Raw genomic sequence first — 12,387 nt, 5'->3', positions numbered from 1 at the left:
CAGACTAGGCTGAGATGATGTTAAAAGAAGTAGTGAATTGTGGCTGCTCTTCTTGCCAGGGTTTCACCTCCAGCTGACTACAACCATGTGGAAAAGGAGATGAAGGATTTTTCCACCTCTTGTTTGAACATAAGAGTCCTGCTTTGTTGTTGCACTGAGGGCAGAAGTGTGGCTGCAGGCTAGTTACACAAATAATAACCCCACCAGAACTCCTCACAGATATGTCAAATATGCATTATATGTAAAAAACAAACAAAAAACCCCACAAAAACTCCCACCAGAAAGCCAACACACCCACAAACCAAAAAACACTTCCGAAGTAAAATAAAAAGTGAACTGCAGACACCCTAGTTCTCACCACCCCAGAAGTTCAAGTTACTGTTGGCTGGTTTTAGCTGGATACTGAAATAAAATGGTATTGGTGCTGAGAAAAGCCTCTTAAAATAAGGAGAAGGTCTAAAGCAAATTTTAAATTCCTTACTGTAAGTTTAATGCTGTCTTTAAAGGCCTGGGCAATTGACTGGAGAAACGTTGGGCTTTGTTTAACTACATTTCTTGGCAGCACTTTGACCTTTAGGTATCTCCTGGTCTTCCGAGCCAGACAGCTGTGGAGGAATGCTGCAGTTCGCAGGCTCTTAATCCCAGTGTATGGAATGCCAGTCTTGAGGAGTACTGCTGGAATCTGCTGGAGGGCTGAACCGTGTTGTCCTTGTCTGCACCGCTCTGTGGCTTCGGGTCTCTTCCCTGAGAGCTTTGAAGGACACTTCTCTGCCCGGGAGTTTGTGGAGTCTGACTGAAAGGTCCCTTCTGGACCTTTCTCCTGCTGGTTTGTGCTCAGTGGTGGCACGGGAGGGATGTCACAGGGAGGCTCTGACTCCACTGAGGTCCACCAGAAGGGTGTCTCTCATCAACTTGTGGTTTTTCATGGGGGATAACTTCCCTGCTGTCCCTGTTGTCATGCAGAGCACTTGTTTTCCTTCCCACCAGTTAATTTTGCAGCCAATCCAGAGCCTGTTATCTCCCAAAGTGTGAGTGGAGGTACTGTGGGAGAAGACCTGTGTGGATCAAACTCCCACTTGCTGCCATCCCTGCCTCCTCTGCTGAAAGCTGTGACCGAGCGGGTTCCCTCTCCTCAGACTCAGGCTATGAGCTAACTCAGGGGAGAGGTGTGTGCAGTCGTTTATCCTCCTCGTCGACAGATGGGATCTGACAGCTCCTTCCCTTATGCAGTCACAGACTCCACAGCTTGCATCTTTTCCCCTTTTCTGCCAGGAATAACTTTAAGGGGGGCTTTAAAAAATGGTTCATTAATGTTCTGGAAATGTTGTTTTGTGTGTGAATTGCAGGAACTATTTACAGTAACTTCTCAAATGAACCTTGAGAAAGGGGAATAATTTTGCTGTGTGCAAATTTCGCAGCTTTTTACTGCTGGGTTTTTTTTTTTCTTTTTCCTGACAGCATCTACATTTTAAAGTTATGGCCCAAGGCTTAAGAAACCCAGTGTCTTTTTGGACCAGGTGAATTATGAATCAGCCTTGAACTCCCTTCATAGTGCTGAGTACTAATGTGTCCGTATTGCAGAGGGCTAGTGACTTAGCCAGTGGGTTGAGCAAAGAGCAAAGAGGGGACTTAGGTCTCCAAGTGTTTAAGGCAGGGCACTATATTCATTCCCTGCTAGACAGATGGGAGACAGTGAGGCCCATGGACCTTGGAGAAATTAATGGGGCTCTCTGAGAAAAAACATCCTGCTTAGAAATGAAATGTTAGCTTCACTTCCGCGTGTTCCGTGTGGTTGCCTTTATTTTTATTGGTTCCTCATCCGTTAAAGTTGTCACCTCCTGCTGACATCCCAACTTTCTGTGTTGGGAGAAGGCTTGGTGGAAGAGCCTTTCAATGAAGCATGGGGATGTTGGCCAGTTATACTGCTTGCATCTCATTTTAATGGGGGTCATTAACCAATTATCTGCTTAACTGAAGATACTTGCTGTAAATTTAATTAAAACTGATTATGTGAGGTGGGATTTTTCTTGGATGGGAGTTTTGGTATGATGCAAGGTGGGAGACAGATTGCCCAGGCAGAGGGCAGAGGGTCAGTGGGCAGGCAGCTGGCCTGTATGTGTGACTGGAATGGTGGGTAGCTGACAAGAGTGGGCCAGCAGCCCTCAGTTTGCAGGACGTCTTGCTGTTGGTGGTGTTTTCCATGGAATTACAATGTGGGACTGACAGAGCCGTGAGCTCTGACCTGTTGCTGGTTGGTATCTGACTCCATGGCCCCATGTGAGACCTGCAGGTTCCCACATGAAATACGGCCAGCAGATTTTATTGACTTGGGCAAGAGAAGCCAAGGCTGCTCTTTCCTGCAACTTGATAGACCTGGACTTCTGATAGCCAAGTACATATTGAGAAGTCAGGACTGATCCTGCTGCAAGGCTGTTTGGCTGAGGGGGCCATGTGCTTTGTTTAAAAGTTTTGTTTACAGGTTTAGTGCTTCTGAGGGATGCTCTGAAAGGAGTCCTGTGCAGGCTGCCCCCTGGACATGAGCGCATGTGGCCACTGGTTGTGTTGGCCTCTGTTCTAGAAAGCAAAATACGATGCTGGTAATTCTGTTCATCCTGCTAAGTTTTTCTGTCTCCTAAAGAGAGGCATGACAATGTAGCAGATGTCTGATATTATTTTCTTTTAAGCCCTTAAATGCTTTGGTCTGGTCAGTTTTGTTGATCTTCCCTGACTTACACGGCTTTCCTGCAGATCCTGGGTTTCTGGAGAAAGATGTGTTGGATAATGCTGCAGCCCCTCTTGTCCCCCATATCCTGAAGCTCTTTCCTACCTCTCAAACCCACCCTGCTGGCTTTGGGTTTTGACTTGCATTATTTATTGTTCCCTTTACATAAGCCCCTCTGCTAAAGCCAAACCTCGTCTTGTTGAGCTTGTCTTCTTGGCAAGTCTGAATCTTACAAATATGTCCAGGTTCAGAAGAAAAACAACTGTTTAAGGATTTAGAATTCAACTGAAAGCCAAAAGGAAATACAGCATTTCATTCTGGATAATTAATAGATTTTTTGATAGAATAGCACTGATATTTTTGTTGATATTTAGTAAAAAGCGCTGTCACTGAAATGCTTCTTTCAAAATATAATTTTAATTGAATTTGAAGAAAAGGCATTTCAAGATGAGGAAAACTGAGCTGCTGGGCTCAGAAATATTGCAGCTAGACATCTTGATTTTGCAGAATTAAAATATTTCAGTGTGAAGAGCCTTCAATGTGAAGGAATCCAGAGTGATTTGAGAAGTATTTCGATGTTCCTGAATCTGCATTTTTCCCTGGTTATAGACACAGTATGCGTGTGTGTTAATGGAACATTTTTTACCTACTTCCACAGTAAATGAGTCGGTAGCACAGTCCTTTGGTGAAAAAACTTAGAATTTAAATAGACAAGCTGGCAGGTTATTTAATCTCTGGATATTTTTGCCTGCCAGCAGAAGAGTAGTTTTTCACTTGCCCAGCTCAGTCTTTGGCAGAGCAAAGAACTGAAGCTGGGTTTTCCGAGTCCTTGTCCCATGTCCCACAACAAGATCTCTGTCTTCTCTCTTTGTCTGCACTTTGTGATTTATCGCCCAAGGCTCCTGATATTATTTTTGTTCTGCTCCCTAACAGTATGATTTGAAACTTTTTATAAACAGGCCATAGCAAATGCATGTGACACACAAAAATATGGGTATTCATCAAAGCAGCACAGCTGCTCCTGAAACAATGGTGCTAAGGAAGCCCATTCATACTAATTACAGCAGCACAAAGCATTGTGTTGCTAAATTTGCTGGCAGGTCCAAAAAATGTTTTGGCTTGACCTGAAACAGTCTCTTTTGGGGAAGAAGTTTTTGGCATGTTGAAATGTTTTAGTTTCACTCGAGGAGCAGCATTTTGTTCTGAAGCAAAGGATTAGCTTCAAGTAGAAACAAAGAGTTAGAAGATGGAACTTTGGTTTTAAGTCCAAGTGAAGTTTTTTAATTTTTGTTTTGAAGGAAAGAAAGTTTTTCTCTTACCCTTGAGTTTGGTAAAAAGGCATAAGTGGGTGTTTTAATAGTGCTGGGATGGTGGTTTAGGCAGCCTGTCCTCTCCAGTCTGAACTCTTCAGCTGCCGGAGGATGGCCTGACCCTTCTGCAAGCACGAGGTAAAACCCCTCACCTGAGGGTCTGAGGTCCAGGTGACGTGTCCCTTCTCTGCTTTGGCCCCAGCCTGATGTGCTGAGCAGGTGACCCTGGTCAAGCCCAGTAGCCCTCGTGTGCAGGCGGGAGAGAACAGGGGCAATTCTTCTCCTAAATCTCACTGAGCCCAGAAGGAACAGAGTGTAATTGCACTCCGCATACCGATATTTCTGTGTACTCCTCTGTTGGCATTCCAACCGCACAATAATATTTTCCTTTCTGAAAATAGCAGACTGATTTAGTGAGATCCTTGAATGTTTAGAAAGTCTGAAAATGCATAATTAAGGTATCCAGCCAACTCCCCCTTTTGCCTTGTAATTATTGTGTGTTGATTATCACCCCGAATGACTTCCACCACCCGCTCAAGCTTAACTTTGCCCCACAGATCTGTCAAAACAGAGACGTGTGTCAACATCTCAAATTGCTATTACAACAGAGGGAACCAACTTCCTTTCCTCTTCAGATGAATCGATTTTCAATGTAATTTCACAATCATGCAGTGGGTAGAATGATTTAGTGCTGCACAGTCTCTGCCTGCCTTTGTCTTCACAATCTTACCTGCACAAACCTCCCAGTTTATCATTGGGGTTGGGTACCTAGAACAGCCCCAAACAGCTTTTGAAACTCCTAATATCCAGCATCACATCAGTAAAGCCCATTCCCAAAGCTGCTTGGAGGGAGGGGCAGTAAAAGGATGGCAGCCTCACTCCAGACACCTGAACTGAGGTGAAAAAGCAAAATGTTTCCAGCCCACAGCATCTGATGGAGCTCCAACAGGAGCTGCTTTGTTTGTGCGATAGGATGCACTCTGGAGCCCACGTGAGTTGATGGGAAAAATGCACGTCATGTTGTTTCAGTCCCTGCTTTTATTAAGCAGCCATTTGGATGACATATGGAAATTAATGTTATATTTAGGCATGTTCCTCTATGTCCATGAAGACAGTTACAAAACTATTTTTAACTCTAATACTTGTACTAATCCTCCTAAAACCCACCAAGGAGCACTAACTCTTCTCCAGCAGCAGAGGAAAAACTCAGCCTAGTCTTTAGGGGCGTATTTCTGGACAGATATTTGCCAGAATAATCTGTTGAGTTCACTCTGGTTCTGCTCTTATCTAAAGTTGCTCTGCCCTCCTTGCCAGCATCCCGCTGATTCCTTTGGCTTGCCATATCCACAACCTTGTTGTAGCAAGTCCCAGGACTTGGCAAATGCCTTGGACTGCTCATGGCTCTGGCAAGCACCAGCAGCTCTGTTGCAGATCTGTTCCAACACACATCTGTGTGGGGCTGTCCCTGTAGTGGCCGTGTCAAAATCTGGAATGCTGCTGCTCCTACATGCTCTGTATGTTGCTCCAGGTGCTTGCTCCCAGTTCCTGGGCTTGCGCATACCTACCCACAAAGGTCTCCTGAGCACACCAGATAACCAGCAGCACTTCTTTTCCCTTTAAAGAAAGACTTTCTTCCAAGCCTTTGTGCAAGGGAGAAGCCATAAAGATGGGGTTAACAGCTGACATTGTGGATCCAAGTTGCCAACAGAGATGCAAAACCACCACTGAAAGCTCTGAGATTGATTTCTTCAGGAGCTTTTGCCGAGAGGCCAGAGGCAGTGTGCCAAGATCTCCCAGGATGATGGCTCCTGTCTGGGGTATTGCAGCAGATTCCTGTTCATGACACCCTTGTTCTAACCCGCTGGAGTATTCTGTGTTCTGCGGGATGTCTGCAGAAGGATCTGTACCGTGCTTCAGGCATGGCCTCCCCCAAGGGCTGGTGTGTCACTGTAATATAATTCCTCAGCTTGATCCAGCTGGTGGGTGGGTAGGGAAGGAGTGCTCTGCTCCCTCTATAGCTCCGTTCAGCAAGTCCTTCTGCCGGGATGCCAGCCTTGCTCAGGCTCAGATAATCCAAGCGAGCAGCCTCTATTTTTGGCATTTTGTCTGTTCTTTTTTTTCTTTTCCTTTTTCCTTGGCATCTCCTGCTGCCCCACATCACCTCTAGGCCTCCCTTGGGAAGCTGCTCTGCCCATGATGGGATGCAGTACCCCATCACTGTGCTGGGCCCAGCCCTGGGGCGCAGGGATCTATGTCTGCGGAGCCCTGGAGGGGAGCATGCCCTGACACTCAGACCAATTTCTGCAGGACAAAGGAGCAGGATTGCTCCATCTCCTGGGTGAGAGTGCTTCCTGGGCAGCATTCCTTGGGAGATGTGCGTGCCTCCTCCCATGGCTGTGCTGGGCAGCTCCCTGGCCAGCATGCGAGCAGGGATCATTACCTTGCACTCCTGCCCTGCAGTGCAATGATGATGGCAATTTATCAGGCTATTCCCTGGTGGACTGGACTTGACCTGGATGCAAGAGTCTCAGTGCTTCCAAACAGCTCCACTCACGTGATGCCCACTCCAGCTTTCCTGGAAGGCAGGTGGATCTGGCGGGAACTGCCTGACACACCGCCATCACTGCATCATAACCTTCAGTTAGGGGAAAAAAAAAAGAATAGTAAGAAAAAAAAAAAGAAACAGAAAGAACATCCTTCTGCCCATGATCCTGTGGTAGCCCCAGAAATATGGGCATTAACGTCCAGAGAGCTTTCTTCTCTGGATAAGGGGGGAGTTAATGGGTTTGGATTATTTGTGGTTATCTGGATTTCAGATTGACACCATAAATATTCAAACTCTGAACCTGGCTGGATGCAGCCGCTGTTGACTTTTGTATGACCCAGCTGGAAACTTTAAATCAGCTGTCGACCTGACTTTCAAGGGAGTGAAATGCTCCAAATCCACTAGATAGCATCTCCTTGGTGTTTTATTACCTTCTGAGAACCTCACTTTGGTAGGGACCCAACTCCAGCATCCTTTCAGAAAGCAGGGCTTTATTAGCCTTGCAAAGTCATTAAACCTGCCATGTGGGAATAAGGGTGTCCTACCTTGTGGCAACACACAGGGCTTATTATATGGAACGTACATGATTAATATACAAGTGAAATGAGTCCAGATGCGAGCCTAGCATTGTGTTATTAATAGGCTAGCATAGATCTCTATCAATGGTGCTCTCTGTCTGCTGGATCACACTGGATGCTGTGCTTTCAGTGGGCTTTCTTTGGGTATTTTTTTAACCATTCCTTTGTCTTTTAAGATTGAGGTACAGGGCTTTTCTGAAGGCACTGAGTAGGTTTTGCTCCCAATGTAGAGTGTGCTGTCATTTTGGTCAACAGTCCAGGGCTGGTTTGTAAAATGCTGGGTGAGTCAGGAGTGATACATGGTGAGCAGCTGTGAGGGTGGGCCAGCAGTGCCACCTTGAAGGGCATTCTCTTTCTTGCCCAGTGACAGAACAGAGCAGCCCTCCAACACCAGATTCATCACAGCAAGCAGTGTGTTAAGCACTGTCAGCTTAATGAATGTCACAATGGCCACAGTGTTGGCAAAGGTTATGACCCTTGCTGGAGAAAGAGACCCAGACACCATTTTGGTAATTGTGTGGTGGCAGTGGGGAGAGCAGTGACATACCTGACATGTCTGACTGTTTCCTCCTCTGGAGAGCTGGTCAAAGCCTCCAGAGGGGATGCTCTGAACAGTCAGAGGTAGATGAGTTGGGGCTGGGTGTTTTGCTGGAGTACCTCTGTTGAGAGGGGACTGGCAGTGTGGCTGGAGTCAAGACCTCCAAACCTTTGTAGCCTCATGGGAGATACTAGAGAACTCTTTGCCTCTTCTTCCCTCAGTTACCAGCTGAGAGCTAACCTTTCCAAAGACATGGCTGGATTTGATTGCCCAGCTCTCAGGCTGGTCTGGGTTCACAGCAGTGTGGGGCACTCGAATACCAACATTCATGTGGTGTGAAGTGCTTTTGGGTCCACACAAAGTATGGTTTTGAAAATGCAGAGGCTGGCAAGTCCAGGCTGACAGCTTTTAGACTAACTGGTTTGATGGTCTGGACCTCTAATGTAATGGTTTATCATGTCCAACAGATTCCTGTTCCAAATTCCCTGAGGAGATCCCTAAAATAGCTGTTCAATGAATAGCTTTTCCCTGCAGCTAAGTGAGATGTGCTGGCATTTGAGAGATTTTGGCAAACCAGCCCCACAAAGGCTGAGAAAGGCTCTTAGTCCAACCTTATGGATTATCTCACACCTCCTCTGCTCCTCTGGCTGGTACTGAAGTGAATCACAGGCAAATGGCCGGGTCTTGTAGTGACCAGTGCTCCAGGTCTTAATTCCATCCCCACCTAAGTTGTGAAGGTGTTTCTTCCTGCAGTTCCTGATGCTTCGAGATCCCTCTCTGAACAAGTCCCCAGAGACATGTGCTGTCCTGGACACCACACACACAGGGATTTGGAAGTCCCAGCATGGCCATAGACTTCCTCTCATGTCTCCAGTCCACCTGATGTCTTATCCTCCAGCCTGCAGGCAGTGGGCTCTTGTAGGGGCACCTTCCTCCAAGCTCACTCCTGATTATGAAGATGTCTGGGCTCTCTGATACAGCCTCATGTGCCTTGTGCTTTTAATACCGTGTATGAGTTGCTCTCTGCCAACTAAGATTAATTGAATATGTAAAACAATAGGTGCAAGGAATTAATACAGGGCTTTGTAATACAAGATGACTTTTATTCTAGCTTGAATACTTCACACAGCAGCTGTAAGTGCATTAGTTTTATTGATCTATATTCATAAAATTACTTAAATGTACCCTCTCGTGCTGAGTGTCAGGGATTTTCCAATGCTTGCCACTATGCATTTTTCATTAGAGGCTAGCGAAGGTAGATCCAAACTTTGACTGCCCAGGCAAGATTAATTTCATCTTGACAGCCCCAGCCAAACACAAGCAGATTGTTTTGAGAGCTGACCACTAACCATGGTCTCACACCATGTCCCCTGGAGAGGTTTCCCAGGCTCCTTACTTTGGGCTCTCCTGCATTGTCAGCCTCTCAATGCTGCCAGGGTACACTGGCTACCAAACACCCGGGCTCTACCAAGGCTTTTCTTCTGCATTTTGTTTTAAAGAATGAAAATGGATGAGTTCCTATATATAGCTGAAACTCTTGTATTAAAACCCTGTCTGTACCACGCATACTAAACCTGGCCCGATCTTTCAAGGTCAGATGTTTGGCAGGTGGCAACACTCTGTAGCTGGTAGAACATTTCTTCCATCCAAATGTGACTGGATTGCCTTATATTTCATCACAGTTTTTGTCACTTTTGCCCAAAAATGCTCAGTTCATTCTCTTGCCCTTCCCTAGTGAGCAATTACAAAGAGGGGGAAAAAAAGAGGAAAAAGAACATCTTAATTTCTGGTGAAAAGCCTTCTCAAGTTTTTCTTTTAATGGTGTTTGATGGTAATCACTAGCCAAAGGAAACTGTACTTTTTTAGTTTATCAAAAACGTAGGATGAAAAGAACTAAGCTTCCCAGAGAAAAATGAAATGTGATGGGGTTTAATGGTTAGAGTTGAGGCAGGTGGAAAGGCAGCTTTTCCACAGGTTTGTCATGAGATTGGGCGAGGGATGGGAGCTCTTGTATCCCCCCTTTCCTGCACTGGTTTGCTTGTTAAGGTCACGGGGAGTCTCTGGTGTCTGGTAAGAGGCTGAGCTCACACTGCAGCCCTTGCTCAAGGGAGGACACTAAGAAGGTGTCTGTCCTTTAGCTGACAGCCTAGTGAAACTAAAACTCTCTGAGTTTTCTGTCTCTGCTAAATTGGGTTAAAATTAGCTGACAGGTTCCAAAGCAATTGAAACACACAAGCCTACGGTGTAATTGCATAAGCCACTTTCCTTGGGAAGCTAAAAAGCACCAGCATGTTTTACAGCACTTATTATAACAATTATTTTGTGATTCAATGTTCATGGCACTGTCTCAATGTGAACTTGAGGAGGGCTGGAGGGGTACAGAGACCATGGGCCTCTTTGGGAGGATGTATGTGGATGCGTGCCTGCTGTAGCAGGAAAGCCTTTGGGATCTGGGATCCCAGCCCTGCAGAGATGCTCTTATCAACCCTGCTGGTGAGGCTGTGCCTGTTGCCACCTAAATCCTCCTCCAAACCCGCCCTGGTTCCCCTGTTTTCTCCTTGGGGCTGGAGGAAGAAGCTCTCAGGGGATGCTGTTGCCTCTGTGCTGTGTTGCCTTAGGGCTGCTGCTTTCCCATGAGAGGGTTACATCTCCAACTCTCATCCTTTCAGGATCAGGGAGTGGGATCTCCTCTGGGCCTTGCAGCAAGGAAGTGCTTCCTGGTTCCTTGTCCTGTCCCAGCTGACAGTGGCTGAAAATCTGTCCCTGGTGAAGTCTGTGCCTCTGGGGTGGAGCAGGGGCACGGTTGCTCCCAGCCTTGCTGTGCAGGTAGCCCTCAGGTGTGTCTGCTCCCCTCAGGTGTGTCCTGTGCTCCAGAGCAAGGGCAGAGCCTTGCTCTACAGTGTGGAGGGAGATTGCCTCTGGTGGCCTCTTCCACCACTCTGTGGGGACTTGGAGGGGGATCTTTGCTTTTATATTATTATTTCTTTATTTATTAATAAATGGAGGGCATAGGATGGAATATAGCCCTGGCACCACCTTCTCTCCATGTCTCAGCCAGAGCCTTGCCCTCGCCTTGCCGGGGCCAGTTGCCCCCCAGCCCGGGGTGCCAGGACCCAGAAGCCTGCTTGGCGCTCAGAGCAGGTGGCTGTGGCGGCGGGTTCGTGAACTTGGCTATGTTTTATAGCCACTAGAGGGGGGTCAGAGACTGCTGGCTTGGGCTGCCGGCAGCAGGGGAGCCCGGCTGGGGGGCTCGGGCTGAGCCCCACCTGGGCGGGCAGCCTTTCCCTGGCCCTCGGCGTGTTTCCAGCGTCTTTCCCAGCCTCAGTGGGATCTCCTTTGGGAAGGACAGTGCTGCAAGCCAGGACGTGCTGTCTGCATCTGCTCCACTTTCTCCCCATGGGAATGTGGCCATATGAGCAGGGAGTGCTGGGTTAGCAGGGAGTTGAGCTGGGGAGTCCCTCTAGCCCACAGAGGGTTTGTCAGCTCAGCTGCAGTAGCACTTTGTAACTTGGGAGCCAGCTGTTGTCCCAAAAAGTCTTCTCTTGCTCACACATGAGCCTGAAACCACCTGAGGCAGCTCTGGGCAAGACCCCATCAGCTCTTCTGGCCCTTGGGTGGACATCCTTCCATCAGGCTGTGCTCCTCCATGTCCCAGCAGGGAGCATGTCCCGTGGCTCTGCAGTTGACATCCCAGTGTCAGTCTGGGTGCCCAGCCCAGGGTATGTGGTTTCAGCCGTTGGTAAAGGGGGGCACTGAGATCTGCCCAGGAACATCAGGCCATAGGGATCACTGGAGCAATTTCAGCTGGCTGGGAGCAAGTCTGTTTATCGTCTCAAACCAGGCATTCGAGGTGCTCAATTTCCTTTGCTGGCAAAGCCCAGAGCAGTGTTTTGTGCCAAGATGAGAAGAGATGTTCAGAACACTTTTATAGCTTGCTGTTTTCCCCCGTGGGCCCCTAGATGTGATTTTTCTAAAGGGGGAGGAAGTGCTGGATTTTCCATTTCAAGGTGCTGCTCTGCAAATTCTGAGTGATATGAGCCATAACACTTGCAAATCTCTCATGGACATCTTGGCAAGACTCAGACAACTTCTGAAGAGAGAGAAAAGGATGAAAAGAGCTTGATTGCCTTTTGCAGAGCCTGGCATAGCATCGAGAGGGACTTCTCTTCCCAGGAGCAATACACCTCTGCTGCTGTCACATGGTGGATATTCATGGTGGCTCTGGAGCAGGATGCAAAAGCAGGTAACTCAATGGCATCAAACTGACGTTCTAAGGTCCCCCATACTTGTTGCTGAGAGCACCCAGTCCCTAAGACATCACGGGAGCAGCCTGTTCTCCATGCCACTGGGCAGTGATGGGGCCTGGTTGCATTAATGGATGGGAGGGATTTGGCCTCTCTACCCCTTGGCCTCCCCACAGCTTCAGGATCGTTTTAAGTGCAAATCTGTGGATTATAAATTATACAGCATTTATAATCAGGAAAACATCTGCTGAGTGCTCTTTCCAGTGGACAGGGCCAGCCAGAGGCTCCAGGACACGACGCGTAGTGGTTGCACCAATCGCCACCTGTCTGCTCCTATAATCGAGTTGATTTTTTACGATCTTGACATCAGCTTTCAAGATGCATGATCTATGTGTTTATTTAGCTGTCTTTCCTGGCGTCCCTTAGTTTTGAACTCCTGTAAATCCTCCC

The 12,387-nt window shown here is 47.4% G+C and overlaps 1 long non-coding RNA gene across 1 annotated transcript in view; it reads left to right on the top strand.

The window, feature by feature from the left end:
* LOC104695467 overlaps positions 1-12,387 on the top strand; it is a 38,724-nt gene that overhangs the window by 14,340 nt on the left and 11,997 nt on the right. Inside the window, exon 4 of the long non-coding RNA XR_005602552.1 lies at positions 11,830-11,936. This is a non-coding gene — a long non-coding RNA (uncharacterized LOC104695467). The remainder of the gene's footprint in view (positions 1-11,829; positions 11,937-12,387) is intronic.

This window comes from Corvus cornix, chromosome 8 (genome assembly GCF_000738735.6).
Source record: "Corvus cornix cornix isolate S_Up_H32 chromosome 8, ASM73873v5, whole genome shotgun sequence".
Classification (NCBI taxonomy): domain Eukaryota; kingdom Metazoa; phylum Chordata; class Aves; order Passeriformes; family Corvidae; genus Corvus; species Corvus cornix.
The sequence above is the reverse complement of the archived record's forward strand: the minus strand, read 5'-3'. Positions and strand labels throughout refer to the sequence as shown.